This window comes from Sinocyclocheilus rhinocerous, unplaced genomic scaffold (assembly GCF_001515625.1).
Source record: "Sinocyclocheilus rhinocerous isolate Xijiao unplaced genomic scaffold, SAMN03320098_v1.1 scaffold510, whole genome shotgun sequence".
Taxonomy (NCBI): Eukaryota; Metazoa; Chordata; class Actinopteri; order Cypriniformes; family Cyprinidae; genus Sinocyclocheilus; species Sinocyclocheilus rhinocerous.
In genome coordinates, this window is record NW_015653008.1 from 162178 (window position 1) to 167977 (window position 5800).

Sequence of the window (5800 nt, forward strand, 5' to 3'; positions counted from 1 at the left end):
GAGAGTTGTTTTTTGCGGCGAAGAGGTCCACTTCCGCCTTGCCAAAGATCTCCCAAATTTTTTGGAACCGTCTGCGGATGAAGCATCCACTCTTCTGAGGGGACTTTGCTTCATGACAACATGTCCACTCGTTGGTTCAGTTTGCCCGGAACGTGCAATGCTCTCAGCGAGCGCAGGTTGAGCTGAGCCCATTCCAGGAGGCGCTCTACCAGCACAAAGAGGCGCCTCGAGGAAAGCCCTCCCTGGCGATTTATGTAGGACCCCACAGGTCCGGTTGGAAGGTTTGACAGGCCCGATGTACCACCAGCATTTAGAGGCAGTTGATGTGAAGACCGTCCTCCGCTTTCGACCAGTGGCCCAACCCGTGTTGGAAACAGCTGTCAAAACCACCTTTCTTCTGCAGACCATTCCCAGGGGGACGCCCTGTTCCATCCACTGAGCATTCTTCCAGGGGGTCAGGGCTGTTACACAGGCCTGGTCTACCCTGATAAGCAGGCGTCCGTGACGCCATGCATGGGATGGAACCCGTGGTTTCAGCCAGTACTGAAGGGGACGCATACAAAGCAGGCTGTAGCACTTTTGCTATTTTGTAGGGCCATAAGGCCCAGCATCTTTTGAAACGTCTTGAGGGGGCAAGATGGCACCGGCCTTGAAGGAAGCCGCAAGCTGCAGTATGACCAGAGCATGCTCTGTCGCAACCACCGCTCTCATTTGGATTGAGTCGAACACTGTTCCCAGGAATGATGCTTGTTGGCTGGGGGACAGTGCACTCTTGGCAAAATTGACCCTGAGCCCCAGGCATTCTAAGCGGCTGAGGAGGAGGGCTCTGTGAGATAGTGACTCTGCCTCCAACTGGGCCAGAAGGAGCCAGTCGTCGAGGTAATTGAGAATGCGGATTCCCTTCTGTCTCAGAGGGGAAAGAGCCACATCCATGCACTTCGTGAAAGTGCGTGGAGCCAGGGACACTCCAAAGGGAAGGACCGTGTATTGATAAGCCACTCCCTCGAAGGCGAATATCACAAATCGCCTGTGGTGGGGGGCTATCTGGATGTGAAAGTAGGCATCTTTCAAGCCCAGAGAAAAGAACCAGTGCTCTGGGTGGATTTGCGAGAGGATCTGCTTCAATTAAATCATCCTGAACGGCCGTTTCATGAGGGCACGATTCAGGCGTCTAAGATCGAGGATGGGCCGCAGGCCACCATCCTTCTTGGGGACGAGGAAGTAACGGCTGTAGAAGCCTAACTCGCTCTGAGCTGGAGGCTTTGCCAGCAGATTTTTCACTTCGGAGTGCAGGACGTGTGCGTCCTTGCTCTGAACCGAAGTGGGGACCACCCTGCTGAAACATGGGAGTCTCCGAGTGAATGGAAGTGAATAGCCTCGCTTTATTATCCCCAGAACCTACTCTGACACTCCGGGGATGGCTTGCCATGCCTCGGCCCGGGAAGTCAGGGGTTGGATTGGTTCAAGTGTCTGGTCGCTGCAAGGGGACACGGTACTCATGAGAAATGGAAGAGGAAATCTGCTCTCTTTTTGAAAATGTTTTTAATCTGCCCGCTAACAGCGGATCGCCACTTGGGCGCTTGAATGGGCCCAGAGTTTGCAGCAAACACATCGCCGACTGCACCCGGAACTGGACGGGGTGATTGGCGTTATAAGAGAGGCAGCTTGGGGGGTGGTCCAGCTGCAGCGAGACTTGGCCCCCTCCTCTTTCTGTCTTTTAGATCAGGACAATGCCTGAGGCGCAGGGTCCAGCGCTATCTTGGGCAGAGGTCCCTGGCGCTTCAGAAACGGTAGCATTTGGCTGAGCGTGAACGTCGTCAAGGCTCAAGCTTGGCTGGCTGGGCGTCTGCAGTGGCCGCGGGTGCAGGCTTTGCGGGCTGCTGAGTCGGCGCAGACTTGGGACGACTAGAGGCAGCTGCAGAGCTAGAGCATTTTGGCAGGAAGTGTCGGATGGCCTGGGACGACTTTTGTGCCTCCGTGAAATGCTTGGCGAAGCCTTCGACCTCTGGCCAGAACAGACCGGCGGGAGAGACCGGGGCATCAAGGAAGGGAACCTTATCAGCGTCCTTGATTTCCGTCAAGGTCAGCCATAAATGGCGCTCGAGCACCACCAGACTGGCCATGGAACACCCTATAGCCTGAGCCATGGTCTTGGTGGTGTGCAAAGTCAGGTCTGTCGCGATTCTCAGCTCCCTGAGCATCGTGGGGTCCGGGCCAGACTCGTCCGTGGTGGTGAGGAGTTTGGCTGGAACACCTGGAGAACCGCCATCGAGTGGAGCGCCGAGGCCGCTTGCCCAGCCGAGGAGTAGGCGCGTCCAGCGAGGGCTGAAGTCGTACTACACGGCTTGGAATGATGGGCAGCCTTGGCCTTCCAGCCGATAGCAGTGGGCGGGCAGAGATGCGTGGCCACTGACTCGTCCAGCAGAGGCAGCTTCTTGTATCCCTTATCTTCAGCGCCGTCCACTGAAGTGAGGGCGGATGAAGCGAAAGTACGGAGGTGTGCAGAGTATGGGGCGCGCCACGACCTAGTGAGCTCGTCATGGACCTCCGGAAAAAAAGGAGAGGATCCCTGATGAGGGGCTTGACGGCGCCCCGGCAGGAACCACTCATCCAGACGGTTGTGAAAGGGCTCCTCCGGTGGAGACCACTCCAATCCCAGCTGCTCGACAGCTTTCGAGAGGACACGGAATAATTCGGTGTCCATCTCTGGCTTAACGTCGCTGGGCTCGGACGACAGCAGGGGGGGCGGGGTCGGCATTTGAGCCCGACAGCTCCTCTGCGTTCGAGGCTGATAATGACATGCTGTCATCCAGCAGCTCGTCATCACTCCCAACGAACGTGACCAAATCACTCATGCTGGCAGAGGGACACTGGTCAGGCTGGGTGAAGAGGACAGGGGAAGCCTCTCTGTGTGGAGAGAGTGAGGCATGCGGGACTTGAGCCGGCGTGAGCTCGTTCACATCCGAGCACTGTGATCCTCTGCCCCGCTGTTTTTTCCTCACAGGCTCCTGGGAGGAAGAAAACGGGAGGGTGCGAGGGGCGGAGTCGCTTTCTGAAAAGGCGAGACTTATGTTCTCACAATGGGAACAATCCGTCTTGGTGAGCGTGGATTCCACGTGGGATTTCCCCAAGCAGGAAACGCACTCACGGTGGCCATCATCGGCCGCAATAACGGCTTGGCATTTGAAACAATGGCGCAAAAAATTTTTCTCTTTAGAAATTTGCTCTTATAAGATCGCCGAATGGCGGCAGGGGAAGTTGGACCACTGCTGTGCAGCGCTGAAGGTGGCGGGAAAGGTGGCGAATCAGCCGAGCAGAAAGGTCACTGTTCCAATGCGAGGCGAGCAGGCTCTTCAGTTAGCGGAGATCAGCGAAGAACGTTGTCGTCACTGAAGGAGAAGAAATCTGAATCCTATGGCGAAGCGGCCGCTTATATAGCCAGATGGCAGATACTGGCAGGCTTTGGCAGCTTCGTGGCCCTAGGTTCGTGCAGCAACGCTGCCGAGCCATTGGTTTGTTTTTTGAAGTGTACTGCACGAACCAATGGCCGTGCAGTTACACTGCATTATTGAAAAAGGCTTCAGTTCAGGACAAAAATTACTTTTTCCCATAGCATCTTAGCAGACGCAGTACGAGTGAAGTATCGATAGGGAACTCACTCTTTTATCAAAATATCGGCTGCCATAGATTGCTATTTTTTCTCATTCCCAGATCTTGGCACACTGTTATTCTAGAGTTTTCAGCGATAAAGCACGGTTCTGTTTGATTGATTTAACGGCAGGCTCTGGGCCAGTCCACTGAAGGGAGTTTTATAGAGAATGAGAGAGTGAGGTTTTTATCGCTTCACCTGAGTGATGGGGCTGCATGATAAAGAACCAAAGATGATTTGTTTTCCAGCGTTTCCCATTCCGTCACTCTCACTCAACGCAGGAAATGTATGAGTCATTCTGCATCATTATGACACCTAGGTAATTAGCTGTCCGAGGTTTAAATCATTTGCTTCATCTTTTTTTCATAAGTAGTTGGGTAGTGAGAGCTAAAACGATTACACTGAAACATTTCAAAATAATCTTGTGTCATTACTGTCAGAATTTCAAGAAAAAATAGGTTCACTCAGAAATGAATATTCTGTCATCATTTAGGGCATTTTGCGACATGTAGATAATTTGCTGTTGAACACAAAAGAAGATATCTTGAAGAATGATGGTAACCAAACAGCTGCTGGTAGCCATTGACTTCCATTTTATGGAAAAAAAAATACTATGGAAGTCAGTGGTTACCAGCATTCTTCATAAAATCTTTTGTGTTCAACAGAAGAAAGAAACTCAGGTTTGAAGCAAGCAACATGAGGATGAGCAAATGATGACAAAATTTTTGGGTGAACTATCCCTTTAAACTCACCATTGCAAAGGGTCTCCAAAATGTTTGAAAGAGGCGTGGCCACTTTTTCTAAAATGGCTATAACTTTTCAACGGAATGAGATATTTACTAGCAAACTCAATACGCATACATAAGACCTCACAACATCAGTGTGTAAACGATTGTAAATAGCATGATTTTTCACATGTACACACAATATTCATATCATGTTTGATCTCCTCATTCTGAACAACTTTGCCCCAAGAACCACTGCTGTCAATCAAAATGTTCATTATTCAAGATTTATTGTATCATTTGCTAATTATTCAAGATAATTTTAAAAAACCTACTGCAAAAACCACTGCAGTACAATTCTCTAGCATTTGCAAAACTATAACACGGTCGTTTGGAAAATGGGCATGGCCAAGTGTGCCCAAAAGCCTGTTATTCCTAAATTAAAACTCATAACTTTACGAAATCATCTGAGCGCATGTGACGCGGGCTCATTCAACTACTAAAATAGTACTTTTCACAGGATTTGCTTTTGGATTCATATTTATACATCAAAAAGAAACACTGTTATAACATTTAAAATCACATTTTGTCAAAGTCTACCACTTCATCTGCATTGAGAAATCAGTTTACAATTATGTGTAACAAATAGTCCACTGAAGGCAAGTTGAAGAACCCAAGTGCAGTTTATTTACAACAAAGACAAAAAACATAATCCAAACAGGCTTGACTTGACTTGGCATAAACAACATCAACACTAAACAAGAAACAATGACAACATGAGGGCTTAAAGGTCACATATTTTACACCTTTCTGGAGTTTTATTTTAAGTCTTGATGTCCTTAAGAATATACTGTATATTTGCGGTACGAGTACCAAAAACCATCTCAATATATTTTTACAGCTCCTTTCTAAAGTGCTCTGCTGAGAACAGGTCGATTTTGGCCTGTCTAATTAATATTCATGAGCCTCTCTTCTGATTGGCCTGTTGTTCTCTGAGTGACGCACGGTCAGGCCCACGGTGAGTTTGTCCTTACACGTTAGATGTGATCCACCTCATAGTAACAATCCTGTCAGATCGTCCATCCTTTGAGTGAGTGTAACGTTACAGGTTGGCCGATCTGGTTTCATGGTTAAAGTTAACCTTTTCGACATGTTTCTGTGTTGTTGCTCAGCAATAGCATGGACGCGATGTTGTCTGCGGGTTTGACAAAAGGAGAGTGGGACTGTGGGCAGTGCTCGGGGTGGTGACTGAAGGCGGTGACTGTGTAGTTCTGACGTCAACTTTTTACGGAAGTCACAACGGTTCTTGAAAAACTCAGGTTCCAAAAAAAAAACATGGTTCCCTGAGAATAGGAACGAGATGCTGCGTCCACTAGAGGGCGCTAGGGGAACGCCTTCAGCGTGACCGGTGTCTGAAGCATGAATA